This window comes from Chenopodium album, chromosome 20 (genome assembly GCF_948465745.1).
Source record: "Chenopodium album chromosome 20, dcCheAlbu1.1, whole genome shotgun sequence".
NCBI lineage: Eukaryota > Viridiplantae > Streptophyta > Magnoliopsida > Caryophyllales > Amaranthaceae > Chenopodium > Chenopodium album.
Window position 1 is genome coordinate 676,845 of NC_137853.1, and position 15,386 is coordinate 692,230.

Genomic DNA, 15,386 nt, shown 5'->3' on the forward strand with positions numbered 1-15,386 from the left:
AAACAAGAAATTTTATCAAGAAATTTGAATGATTTATGAAGATCACTATTAGAGTAATTAGACATGTACCTTTTCTCATTCTAGGAACCATTGAGCAGGATGATATGAAAATCAATTATAGTCCATATAGGAAAAAAAAAAAAAAAAGAAACAGTAAACATTTTAAAAAGTCGCGTTGACAAGAAAAAAAAAAAAAGAGAGGTAATATCAGGATTTTAAATAAAAATAACTCTGATCAATCAAGCAAATAATGCAACCAACTGAATAAATTACTATTTTAACACCTTATCATTTTCTTTGATTTCTTACAGTATTAATTAATTTCAGCTAATTAGTATTGCAAGACATAATATGATCAGTTCCATAGTAGAAGATTTCAGTTAATACAAAATAATACTGCTACATGGAAATTTTCAAAAAAAATACTCCAAACATATTCGATCGTGGTGGCACAATTAAATCACAAGAAGAAAATTATACTAGTACTAAGCTTCTATTTAAGGATTAATTAATTAATCGAATAGTTTATATTTTCCATTGATTAATTCTCTTTGGGTTCACTATATGACATATAGTTTCATACATTTTATACATAAGAAGCAACTACTAAGTAAAAGCAAAATCCATTAAAAGAAAATCCCATACAACTAAAGCAAAAAAATGGCAGGTGGGAAACTATACATAGAAATAGGGCTAGTAATGGTTCTAGGAATGATGTGCTTGTCGATACCATTAACAACCACAGCGGCATCAGCACCAGCACCCGATTCCGGTATGCTTGCTAAGACGCTACCTTGCTGGGATAAGATAGTGCGGTGTGTTAACGCCACCTTCAACGAAACATCGTTGTTGGACCTAACTCAGCCTACGTTCAATGCGAGCCATGTACTTTGTTGTTCAGTTATCCAGCAACAAGTGAAGGATGATAAACAGTGTTTCTGTCGCGGTGTTGATATCATTGTTGATTATGATAGCTCGCATGTTTCCAGCTTCAATCAAGTGTTGTCTTTCTGCAATGTCACTAGCCCTATTAATGCTTTGTGCTCAGGTATGTATGGTATTTTTTGCATGCTTTCATTTTCATTTTGTCAAAGATAATATTCTGTCTACATTATTATTAATATATTTTGTCATTGATAGAGTATATAATATATTCCTCAGTCTCACATCGCAAGATACACTCAATTATAATGAATGTAACATTTTTATTCAAATTAATTTGTTATGTGTTTGTTAGCTTCAACCCTCTTTTATAACGATTTATTGTATTATATACGGATTAATATTTTATATAACGTTGGTTCTTAGAGTACGTAATTAATTAATGGCTATAAATTTTTTTTTTTTTAACAGGTGCTTCTGGACAGAAGATTGGATGGGCTTTGCTAGTCTCACTCTTATTCATCGTCAGCACAACTTTCACGTTTTAAGGACATCTGCATGCAAATTCTTCCAACTCTTCCTTATTCTTCTCTATGTTATACTTCGTATCTAATACGGAGTAACTATTTTCTTCAAATTTTCACTTCAATTCTGAAAATTGCTACTTATGAAGTGCGTTATCGATCTCTATAAGTTGTAACGTATATATTATAATTGTAATATGGTGTGTGACACATATATTTCTACGTAAAAAATTGAATAACTGTTTTTCAAATTTTGTGATTCAATTATTAATTATGTACTCCATATGTATTAAGAAAATTGGCTCTCCCCGTCAACTCCGTACATAATTAGGCTATCAATTATATATTTTGACACTTTTATATGATTAAGAATCATTCTTATAATCTATCCCCCCAAAAAAAAAACCTTCTACTCCATTTTATGGAGTAATTAATGCATACACCCCTTCGTTGTATTATATATTCCATTTGGAGACAATATGAAATAAGTCTGGGTAATCCGAACAAGGAAGAGAGAGTTTGGTCCACAAATAAGGCTTTGGAACTTCCATACTAAAACCAATTGGTAATATTAAGAGTAACCCCTCTACTTTATAAAGTGGAACCATCCCTCCTCTTTCTCCAATATGGGCCACTCACAAGTGGGATACAATGGGTTTCAACACAGCCCGATCCAAGAGTCCAATTAAAAGAGTTATTATGGCCGATAGGCATAACGTTTACGTACACTTCTGACTCTTAATTCTTAAGATAGGTGCGATAAAGACACAATACATTAGTTATTATATGTTACGGAGAATATTATTGTAATTATTATATTTTACTAGTATGATCAAGTTTTATTTAATACTCCGTATACTTGGCATGGCTCTAGATTGATGCCACATAATCTCATTACTGGTTAGTTAATTTTAATTCCACCCTTAAAGCTTTGAAAGTTGAATCTTTATTATTAACTTACTGATAAAGTTTAATCATTTTGATAGATTTTGAATTGTATGTACAATGAAAAACTCTCTGAAAATGAATAAAATAGCAGCTGATATGGACATATAGCATTGAGAAAGTATACATGATCTCGTCAAGTTCAGCGTGATAATTTGAATATAATTTTAACTATATTCCAGCAAAACTTGATTATGTAATTGTTTATATATATCTATATTTACAGTCATGTTCGTGATCTTAAGAATATATATTTATTACATGCATCTTAATTACTTTGAATAAGATAATAATGTCCTTAATATATAGTTGAATTCATTCAATGGGTAATATTTTATTATATGTGTGGAAAAATAAACGTTCCAATAAGATTAAACCTTAATTGGCAACGTAATTGTTACGCAAAATAGTCCTTGCAGGCCGTGTATAAATACCAGCTATATGCATAGCTCCTTAATCGATCATACAAGCATATATCTTAGATACCAGATCAAGTGAAATATAAAAAATGATGAGAAAATCCATAGAAATGAAGGTAGTGGTAGTAATGATATTGTTGTGCATACAATTTATGCCTTCATCAGCACAAGAAGCTCCTATGTCAAACTCCGTCTTACCTCCAGCTCCTACGCCTCTAGGTACATACGCATCTTTAATATACACGCTCTAGTACTATTTAGTATATGTACTTGCATGAGTTGATTTTAATTATTTTTGGTGTAAAGAGAGTTGCAAGGGCAGTGATATAGAAGATTTCAATCATAGGTTTTACCACCCCTGAAAATTTTAACCAACTAGCTAGTTAATTGGCATCTAACCATCCAAAAGTCTATATTTGTGGTTGTGTTGCATGCATTGTATATTTAGGATTACTTTATATTGCCTTTTAAATAGAAGTTAGAGTTTGTTAATTGAACGTGTTGATTGATCATGAATGCTCTTAATATTATCAGGTAATGAAGAGTTTTGCTGGATTAGATATGAAGATTGCGTCACTGATCATATCAACAACACAGGCTCAGATCCAAAATTTGATCCAAAAAGTCCATCATTTAATGTGACAGAATACCTTTGTTGTCCTCTCATTCAACAAACAGCGCGTACAGAAAAGCCTTGTTTTTGTACCGTGTCCACATTTCTTCAGCAAAATCCTTCCCAAGCAACCAACGTTACCCAACTCTTGTCCATATGCAACATCGTCGATTCACTTGCTTCTCTTGACAATTTTTGCCAAGGTAAGAGTTGTTATTGTGCGTGTGCGAATTTATCAACTTTTTTTTAATAATTTTTGTCTACGTACTATGTATAAAGAATTCTGAGATGAATCATATCAGACCATACTTTTGGCTTTTTATGTGTTTGAGTCCTCTATAAAAATTATAGATAATTTGAACTAGCTCAGTATTGTGAGTTGTGATAACTAAATTTAAGTAGAGCTAATACAATATTAGCTTTGTATATAATTTACTCCTTAGTTTATATCACATTTATTAGATACACATGATAATTATGATATACAATATTAGCTTTTTTTTTTTTTTTTTTTTTTTTTTTTTTTTTTTTTTTTTTCTGAAATCGAAATTATAGGTGAAGTTCAAAGCCCAATCGCCACAGCTCCTATGATGCCACCTTCAGGTAATCTAGATTATTCTTGTGTTTACTTAAGTGTGTTTTATTTATTTTTTGTTGATTAGATATTTCGTTTTTCTAACAAGATTAAGTGTACTATAATTGCAGGTGATGATTCTTGAGTTGAACAGGTGCTTCCACCAAGACCGCGATGAAGTATCATTTTGTAGCTTCTTGGTTCTTGTCATTTATCAGACATTGATGGATTATATACTATAATACATTATATTATAGTTTTATTTTTACTTTGAGTACACTACCTTGTATATGAATAAATGTTTGGTCATCCTTATAATTAAATAAAAACAAGACATATATGTGCTTTATTCATTTTTCTTAATACTATAATTTTCTTTGGATATACAATTTACGTGGGCGTACCAACACTATATCCATGCATTTTTATAGAGTATTATTTTACAAACAACATTCCATTTAAAAGTAAAGGTTAATTTATTTACTTGATTTGTCATCATTAACAAGTCTATTTACCCTCGTATATATATTAACACAAACTTTAAGAAAAGGTGATTTAATTAGTTTAAGGGTTGCACACAAGAAATTGATCCAAAGTGCTATGTAGTCGACCTCCAATAGCATATGCTTACACTGACATAATAAACTTGTATTCCGTACCTAAAAATGTCATTTTTTATTTATTTTATATTGCTATAAAAGGGGAGCATTTCAATAAAAATACATCATAAAAGGTCATTATAGTTAGGGGTGTAATAAAAACTGGACTGGACCACATTGGAAAAATGGACCGGACCGACCCGCCCCGACCTGATCCTGGACCAATTAACTCTGTGTTGAAATTTTTTTCTCGGTTTTAGGTGTGAAACCCTTTAAAAACTTGTATTGGATGGACATATTTTTTTTGCCTAAAATTATGCGTAAAATAAAGTAATCAAGATTATTCTTAATAAGTTAATAATACTTTAATTTTAAGAGCTTTTTTTATTAGACTTATAAAATAAAAGACATAAAAAATTGTTTTTCCATTATTTTTTTGTAAGTTTTTCATTAAATTGTTAAAAATTTTAATTTAAAGAAAACATATTCTAATATCGGTCCAAATTAGTTCGGTCCTAGCTTAACCGTTTTGGTCTCCAATCTTCTTGAAATTTTATTTTCTATATTCGATTCGATTTAAGACCGATAAACAACTATTTTCATCCACAAGTAAATTTTAAGACTTGTTAAAAATAAAATACGCTAAGACTGACTCAACTTGCAACGAACACAAAGTGAAGTGACACATGTATATTACATTATTGTTGTATAATAATCAAAAGATTTTTAATAATTCTATGCGACTATACTCATAATAAATTCATAAATCCTTACTAAAATATTAGGTCAGACTGATTTATTATTATTATTATTTTTTTCTATTGACATGATAAACTTGATCTTTTTCAATGATATGTATATTGTACTCCGTATGTAATACCAAAATCTTCTTGTACTACATTGCCTACATAGATTTATAGTCATACTGATATACATTAATACATGTATATTCCTAAGCTTTTGTTGTGCTTTGTTATAATACTTTGTGAACTATTTTTTATAAACGTATAGTCAAGCCAATAACATACGGAAAAAAAAAAAAAAAAAAAGTTGTTTAGCATTTGATAGCTTGAGGTACTTTTAAGTTTTTCTCTCTATTTATATTTTGCATCCAAAAAAACTTAAATTTGCTTGATACAAAATAGTGGTCAAAACTGTATACGTAGTATATGCTAGAAGAAGTATACAAGATATAATTATGTACGTTAAAATGACGGATTTATTGAGGAATAGCTCTTGATCGATGTCATTACATAGAATAAGTCATCAATACATTATTAAGTTTTTTTGGATGAATTTAGTTTGCTTGGAAAGCTAAGAAAGTTTCAAACTTTCAATTCAACAAAGACGGCATTATTTGATTTACGGAATAGTTCTTGATATGCCTTGTATAAATAACCAACACATGCATACATAGTCCATAGTCGACTACATACAGCAAAATAAGCATAAATCTTGAAAACAAGTAAAAGAGAAGGGAAATCAAAGAAAACACGTAAAAATGAAGGTGGTTGCATTAATGATAGTATTGTTATCTATTCAATTTATGCCTTCATTAACACAAGAAGGTCCAACTCCGAGCCCTGAAGTTTTATCTCCAGCCCCTACACCATTAGGTAACTCACTCTTTCCTCTTTTTCGGTATAAGTTATAATACTCCGTACTTCATAAAAACTATTACTACCTCCGGTTCTTATTACTCGCAACAAAGGAATATTTTATATCTCACAAATAATACCCCTTTGTTGCGAGTAATAAGAACTGGAGGTAGTACACTATTAATCAATTACAACAATTTTTGAATTTTTTATTACAATAGAAAAAACATCGTATGCATGGAGCTAATAAGTAATAAGAGTATTATTTTCCTTGCTCCTTTTGCCTTTTTTTAGCCCTAATTCATTGTATTTTTGTGTTTGTGTTAAAGTAAAAGTTAACGTATATACGTTTAGATTATCTAATTTACTGTTATTGTATGTGTGTTAACATAACCCTCACCAGGTCTAGGGGGCTGCTGGGATAGCATCTCAAATTGCTGGCTTGATCATATCAACAACAGCCAATCGTTGCCACAATACGATCCATTGAGCGCGTCGTTTAACTCGACAGATTTCTTATGCTGCTCTCTCGTCCAAGAAACAGCAAGCACTGAGAAACCATGCTTTTGTAGCATAAGCTCATATCTTAACCAAAATCCGGCAGTGTCTCCCAGTTTTGTCCAGATTTTTACTACATGCGGCATTGTCACCTCAATTCCTGCACTTGACGACTTTTGCCTTGGTATGTCATACATACGGAGTATTAGTACTTGTACATCTTAACCCCTCGTCTGAATTTATTTGTCACATTGTTTGTTCAAAGTAATCAACTTAACCTATCATAAACTATTAATTTTGAACTAATGAAGTATGTCTATATGTCTTAATCAACGAATAAACAATTCATGCATATACTAAAAGAGATGCATATAATCATGTACTTCTAATGTTTACCCGAAAACATTATATATGTTAAAAAGGATTAAAATGTCTTACAAGAGTATAATTGATGACAAATTCCTCTTATAAGGGCAATTTGTAGAAATATTAACTTTCTCTATTTTGATTGTTATCATTGTGAAAGATTCTACTTCGTAAGCAAGAAAAAAGAAGTTTCATTCTAAAATCATATAATAACACCTTGAAGAGTACGTAGCCTTTTTAACCAGATAAAAAATTTAATCCTCTCTTCTTTCATGTGATTACTAATTAGAGACTTGGAGTATGTCCCAACATATATTTACCCTATGTGCCTCCCATTTTCTTTTTTTCTTTTCAATTTCTATTAATTACTAGCTAATTCAATATTATAAGAGGGTAATTCTTACACCCTGGTTTTTAAGTGATAATTATTTCCTCTGTGAATAATTATAAACTATTGATCCAATATATTACTTCTTCTGTTCTTAAAGCTAGCTAATTACATTTTGACTTTAACACTATTTATTACTCGTACTATATACTTCGTATTTAACATGGACTATATTTTTTTAATTAATAATTTATATTGTGGAATTAGTCTCAAATGGAATTCAAATATTTTTGTGTAGTGTAGTGTTGAATTAGTCTCAATGTATTTATTATTTTCAAATATGAAATAATTATTAATAATACTTGATCACTATATGGGGTAAAGCTTGTGCATTACGTGTGTCAATCAAATTGTTGCAAGAATTTATGAATAGAGAGATTAATTATGTGAAATGTTGTTTATTTTTATTCAAATTTAGTTTTGAGAATGGCTAATATATATATATGATGAAGCATTAAATTAATTAATTAATTCTCTCAATGCAGGTGAATCTTTAAGCCCCGTCACAGCTCCAATGATGTCACCGGGTAATTACCTTATTTGCCAATTGAGTTTTTGTAGAATGGTTATATTCCCTCCATCCCAAAGTATAATGCATATTTCATTTTGTATAGTTTCCAAGACGTAAAATAATAATAATGGTAGTTACAACTAGTTGTACAAGCATTACGTCAATGGTATGAAATGTTGCAAACTATATATTGAGGTAAATTTTAACAAAAATATTCTGTATACAATTGCAGGTGATTCTTAAGATTAGATTGCATATCTCACAAGATTGCGATGACAGGCCAATATCTTCTTAATCATCTTCTTGTACATAAAGTTGAGTTATGGAGGTTTATGACTTTATGTCCATTATCTTTTTATGGAGTAATATATATATGTATAATAAGGAACGTTCTAATATTGGACCTTCTAAATAAAGATTTCTGTATTTGTTTGTATAACTTTTCACTTTGTACTATTCATTTTGCAATTATATAACTACAAAACTGACCTTGATTGCTACATACTAAAATATACTTCGTACTCCCTTAACTTTGTTCTTAGAAGTATGACTCACTCAGTCACTTGTCATTTACACTCCATTCGCATCTTTACAACTAATTGAACAAATGAATATATCATCATTCGGCTATATATTATGAAAAGTTAAAAGTATGAAAAGATGAATCAAATAAGACTAGTGTATTCCACCTATTTTTTTTTTCCTTTCATATATATAAATCATGATAATCCTTGTATATTAACGTTATTTTATTTTATTTTGACCACATATATGATTATCATAAATGTATGTATCAAAGTTGTATAAATGTACTTTATTGTAGTAGGCTGCTATATAATACGTAGCACATACAAATGAGATTTTATATATATCAATTTTACACTGAAATTTCATTATCATCTCTAGTTCTCTACTATAGAACGAGAGAGTTTTTAATTTTATCAGGACAATGACTAAATTGAATAAGTCTACGAGCTATCTACGGCCTTCCACGAATAATTCTTACTTAACTTTAATATATATAATATAAGTGATCCAATTTTGAGTCATGGCCGGTGGTTGCAATCCATATCATCTTACGTATGTGCTCCTAAGGAATTGGCTGGCTTCTTCCTTGCATGAGCTAGCATATATACATAATAAACTTATGACCAAGAAGCATGTATCATGTTCATGAAGCGAGCCGGTGAAATACTACTATTGTAATGGCCGGCTCAGACCACGGGGTATACATCTACGCGACGTGAGCCACACTATCATATAATTCATTAATATACACAAAACCTGAAACTCTAAAAGTCCCCCATTTATACGACGATACATATATATAAGCTCTCATATTAGACTTACCTACCAAATATAAAAAAACATACATACCTTAATTACAAATCCTTATCATATAGAGAGAAAAAGATGAAAACATACGTAGGAACGGAAATGGTTACTATGATGGCGGGAATTGTATTGTTCATGTCAATGCAATTTATGCCCTCATCAGCACAACAAAATACTCCGTTTTGCTGGGACAGGATCCAGACTTGCCGTCGAGGAGCCGAGACACCGATGGAATTCAAGCAGGTGTGTTGCCCAGTCGTGTTACAAATTGTATCGAATGAGATGCCGTGTTTCTGCAGCATCAAGTCTAGTCTAAATGCAACCGATGTCGATGGCATCTCTATGCTTCTCACCGTATGCAATGTTACTGCTTCTTACAACAAAATTTGCCCTGGTGGTATGTTTTCCTACTATTCTATTCTTTTATGGAGTAACTATTTTATGCCATTTTGGTTATTTTTCTTACAACTAATTAGGTTTCAACCAAGTAACGTTTCCTAAGAAGTTTAATTAAATACAAAGTAATTAAGATTTGCAATTAAAATTGATAAATATATACTACCCTAGTGGTGTACTACCCGTGTTCTTTTATATTCTACCCACCTACTATGAATACACAATTTGAGAAATTGTTAAAATTGTAAACGTGCGGGTGTAAAATAAAATAAGAGAGAATGTAAATAAATGTGCAATTGTTGTACAATAAAAGAGATAAAATGGTTATTTATTTATTTATTTATTTAAATGGTGTATGCCATAAATAGAATTCAGGATAGTGAGTATGGTATAACTGAAAAGAACGGGTTAAAACAAAAAGTGGGTTACTTGAACAAAGAAATGGAGGGAGACGGATAGTATAACTAATTTTTTTTATTTTTTTTTTTTTTTTTTTTTTTTTTTTTTTGACAATCTATCAAGGTGTTACATTTAGGAATATTAACATTATTGTCCAGCATAATTAGCAACACCTATTGGTACATGATTTTTCATGCATTCAACATATTTCTAAATCAAACATACTTCCTCTATTCTTTTTTACTTGACCTGGTCTGTTTCTTTTATCACGCTTGCCAATGCAAAACTTTAACGATCAATAACTTTAATTCTCCATAATTAAAAAATATAAAAGTTATATATTACTCCCTCCGTTCCTGAATGATAGTCACTTTTGGGTGAAAATCACGGGAATTAAGGAGAAATAAATAAAGTAATGGGAACTAAAACCCAATCATTTGCAAAACAAAAAGAAGAGAGTGAAACTGATTGTCATTAAAAAGGGAGACAACTCATTCAATTAAGGCACAAGTACAAAGGCAAATATGAGGGTATTTTGGGAAGCACAAATAATACAGCCAAAAAAATGAGGGTATATAGGTCATTTTGTGTTATTGTATGGGACCTAAAATTGTGAAATGTGACTAACATTTTGGATGTCCAAAAATGGAAATAGTGACTATCATTCGGGGACGGAGGGAGTATAATAGTACTTATTGAGACGAATTCAAAATGATCCAACAAAAATATGTTTTTCCTAACATATTATTCACAAAACATGGTCAAAGGAGGGGTGGTGAATAGTGTAAAAGTCAAAGCGAGTCAAGTAAAATAGAATGGAGGAAATATCTATTATTAGTTTTGGAAACTAAATGATTTTTTTTTTAATTTTTTATTACAACTAACTTAGCAATTCTAAAATGAAGGTCCAAGTCCAAGCCCCCCGGGAACTCCATCAGCTCCACCTCTATCGACTACTCCAACACCTGCTTCATCTCCAGGTATGTATAATATAACTAGTTTGAGTTTCCTATTTTATTTTGCTTCTTTTTTATAAAACTTAAAATAAAACAATTGAAAATAATGTAATTAAGTTTTTTTGAGTTAAGGTTAATAAATCATGCAACTTTTGTTTTGAATTGAAGGTCCTAATTCAAGCCCCAATGTAACTCCTTTAGCCCCACCACCAGGTAATTCCTTAATTTATTTGATGACATATTAATTAATATTAACACATTCAATTTCATTAAAAAATCTGTTTAAGTCAGCACTCGATCATATATATTCATACTTATTAATATTGCATACAACTTTGGGTTGTTTTGAAGGTCCTAATTCTAGCCCTAGTGATACTCCTTCATCCCCAACACCAGCAGGTAATTTAATTTAACTCCGCTATTTCATCCACGACTAGTATCAAAATCGGCAAAACGTATTCATGTACTTTTATTATTGTGAATTGTGTGAGTAACCTACATTGACATACACAAGGAGAGTAATTTGGTTATTTCATAAGTCTAAGGGGTGCGTTACTAATATTATTATTATTTGTCACATGTACGTAACTAGCATCAATTAAGTACTTATATAAGCAATCAATCTAATCTATAAAATTAAATTAAACTTCAAGGTGAAGCTCCAAGCCTTACTCCAACTCCAACGACAACACCTCTAGGTAACAATTTCTTTTCTATTTTATTTCAGTTTTAGTTGAGTATTTCCCATTTGGTATAAAGTGTTCAATACATACACGGAGTATATATTTATATACATGTAAAAATTATTATAATATATGAACTATTAACAATTAATTTTAATTTCAAATTGAAATTGAAGGTGAAGGGCCAAGCACTGCTCCAAGTCCAATGAATTCACCTCTAGGTAATCTCCTAATACACATATATATTCCCTATCTTTATGTACGTACATTTTCATTTTTGCCTTGTTTAAGCTTTATAATACGCGTATTAGCTATTAATCTTGAATTGTGATTTAATTAAAATGTCTAGGGTCAGCAGAAAGCCCGACCGCTTTGAGTCCGAATGGAAATACAACAGGTAATTTCTTATCACGTAGTATAAATGCTTTTGGTCGTTGAGTTGATTCTTTGACATTTTCTTTTTCCAAAATCTCTATCGATTTTATGGATCATTGACAAACTTAACAACTTTAAATTTTGTAGAAACTGGTGCTTCTAACAAGATTGAGATGGTCGGTCCACTTTCTGCCCTGCTTGTTCTCTCGACTTGTGTCCTGTTTTAGAAGATGAGGCGGATCAACATGTATTTTGGTCTTTTGCACAATAATATACTATCTACTTTGTATTTAATTTCTATTGGAAAATTCTTTTGGATTTTCTAATTACTGTATCATTTGATATGTTAATTTTGAGACTTATTCAACAATTAATTATCACAGTTAAATAAAAAGATTATTTGATTTCAGCTGTATCATAGCACATCACAACCGTACTGTAAAGGACTTTGAACCTTTGTTACTTCCTACCCTGAAGTTTTAGGCCGCAACTTGGTGCATTTTGTGTGTGGTTGGTCATACCATGTGATCGCTTGTAAAACAACAAAGTATTCCTTATTACACTGATGCAAGCAATCCTTAAAACTTTGATCAAGAAGCTGTTATATCACTGACGAAGTAACCCATGTAACTCTAATCGAGTAACCCTTATTTTCTTATGGTGTTTAAACCGGTTCACCCTTTGACTAATCCGGATTCGGAGATCAGTTTTGGGTGGTTAGATTCCAATCTCTTCTCAATTGTTGTTGCAAGGGATCTAACACGGGTCCTCGCTCCCTAACAAGTGTAGTCCCAATCACCACTACACCAACGGCCTATTAGTAAATAGAGTGACCCCTATAATACTAACGAAATAATCTTCATGATAACTAGTCACACGATGTGACTAGCCGCATATAAAGATTTGTTTTTTTTTTTCATGGAATATGATATTTTATGTTATTGAAATCATTAACTCTTACTTTGTTCACCACAAAGGTTAAAATGGTAATGGGCTTTAGAAAAGAGGGAACACACAATTAGAAATCTATCCAATAAGAAATTCAAAGTTTCAATATTGTAGACATGCACCCTGTTAAAGTTATACGGTGTCATTGAAAAAGAACTTTATATTTGTGGTTGTACTGTGTTGCATGCATGCATTGAATATTTAGGATTACTTTATATTGCCTTTTAAAGAGAAGTTAGAGTTTGTTAATTGAACGTGTTGATTGATCATGAATGCTCGTAATATTATCAAGTAATGAAGAGTTTTGCTGGATTAGGTATGAAGATTGCGTCACTGATCATATCAGAAAAGCCTTGTTTTTGTACCGTATCCACATTTCTTCATAAAATCCTTCCCAAGCAACCAATGTTACTCAACTCTTGTCTATATGCAACATCATCGATTCACTTGCTTCTCTTGACAACTTTTGGCAAGGTAAAAGTTGTTATCTTGCGCGTGCGAATTTATCAACTTTTATTAATAATTTTTTTTAACATACTATATTTCTTAGCTGGATCATATCAGAGCATGATGATAGAATATGAAATTTTATAGGATATTCTGTAAATGATATATTTATACTATATTTATATATATGATGATGAGAATATGAAATATATCATTTACATAATATCCTAGAATATTTCATATTCTATCGCATGAGGTTTTATACTATACTTTTGGCTTTTTATGTGTTTGAATCCTCTATAAAAATTATATATTATATTAAATTTGAACTAGCTTAGTATAGTGAGTTGTAACAACTAAATTTATAGCTTTGTATATAATTTACTCCTTAGTTTATATCACATTATTTAGATACACATGATATACAATTAGCAAATAAAGTAATTTCTCTTAATTTTTTTTGAAATCGAGATTGTAGGTGAAGTTCAAATAAAGCCCAACAGCCACAGCTCCTATGATGCCACCTTCAGGTAATCTAGATTATTCTTGATTTACTTAAGTGTGTTTTTATTGTTTGTTGATTAGGTATTTCGTTTTTCTAACAAGATTAAGTGTACTATTATATTGCAGGTGATGATTCTTGAGTTGAACAGGTGCTTTTACCAAGACCGCGATGAAGTATCATTTTGTAGCTTCTTGGTTCTTATCATTTATCAGACATTGATGGATTAAATACTATTATACATTATATTATAGGTTTTATTTTATTTATTTATTTATTTTTTTTACACTACCTTGTATATGAATAAATGTTTGGTCATCCTTATAATTAAATAAAAATAGTGCATATATGTGCTTTATTCATTTTTCTTAATAATGTAATTTTCTTTGGATATACAATTTACGTGGGTGTACCAACACTATATCCATGCATTTTTATAAAGTATTATTTTGCAAACAACATTCCATTCAAGTAAAGGTTAATTTATTTACTTGGTTGGTCATCATTAACAAGTCCACTTATCCTCGTATATATATTAACACAAAAGTTAAGAAAAGATGAGCCGAAGGAAACTGTCTTTCTTTTTTGGACTGAGAAGAACATCATTAACAAGTCCACTTACCCTTGTATATATAGAACATGAAAATATTAATAAAGAATATGAAAATATTACAGATGTTCTTTAAATATTACAAAGGTTAATTTATTTACTTGGTTTGTCATCATTAACAAGTCCACTTATAATCAAGCCAATAACATAAGGAAAAAAAAAATGTTTAGCATTTAATATATAGCTTGAGGTACTTCTATAATAATTTTTTTCATTCATATATTATGCATGCATGCAAGTGCAACTTTAATGAATTTGCTTGATACAAAATAGTGGTCAGAACTGTTTACGTAGTATATGCTAGAAGAAGTATACAAGATATAATTATGCACGTGAAAATGACGGATTTATTGAGGAATAGTTCTAGGTCGAAGTTTACAAGTTTTTTTTGGATGAATTTAGTTTGCTTGGAAAGCTAAGAAAGTTCCAAACGTTCAATTCAACAAAGACGGCATTATTTGATTTACGGAATAGTCATAATATGCCTTGTATATAAAAAAACCAACACATGGATATATGGTCTATATAGTCGACTACATACAGCAAAATAAGCATAAATCTTGAAAGAGAAGGGAAATCAAAGAAAACACGTAGACATGAAGGTGGTTGCATTAATGATTGTATTGTTATCTATACAATTTATGCCTTCATTTACACAAGAAGGTCCAAATCCGAGCCCCGAAGTTTTACCTCCAGCCCCTACACCATTAGGTAACTGTAACTCATCACTATTTCCTCTTTTTCAGTAGAAGTTTTAATACTTCGTACTTCATACTTATATTACATTATTAATTGATTAAATAATTTTTGTACGTCTC

The 15,386-nt window shown here is 30.6% G+C and overlaps 1 long non-coding RNA gene across 1 annotated transcript; it reads left to right on the forward strand.

Annotated features, from left to right (window-relative positions):
* Positions 1-12,030: 12,030 nt before the first annotated feature.
* Positions 12,031-12,470, forward strand: LOC145597345 (uncharacterized). Its single transcript, XR_014103338.1, has 2 exons — positions 12,031-12,083; positions 12,209-12,470. It is a non-coding gene; the product is annotated as an uncharacterized LOC145597345 (long non-coding RNA).
* The last annotated feature ends 2,916 nt before the right edge of the window (positions 12,471-15,386 follow it).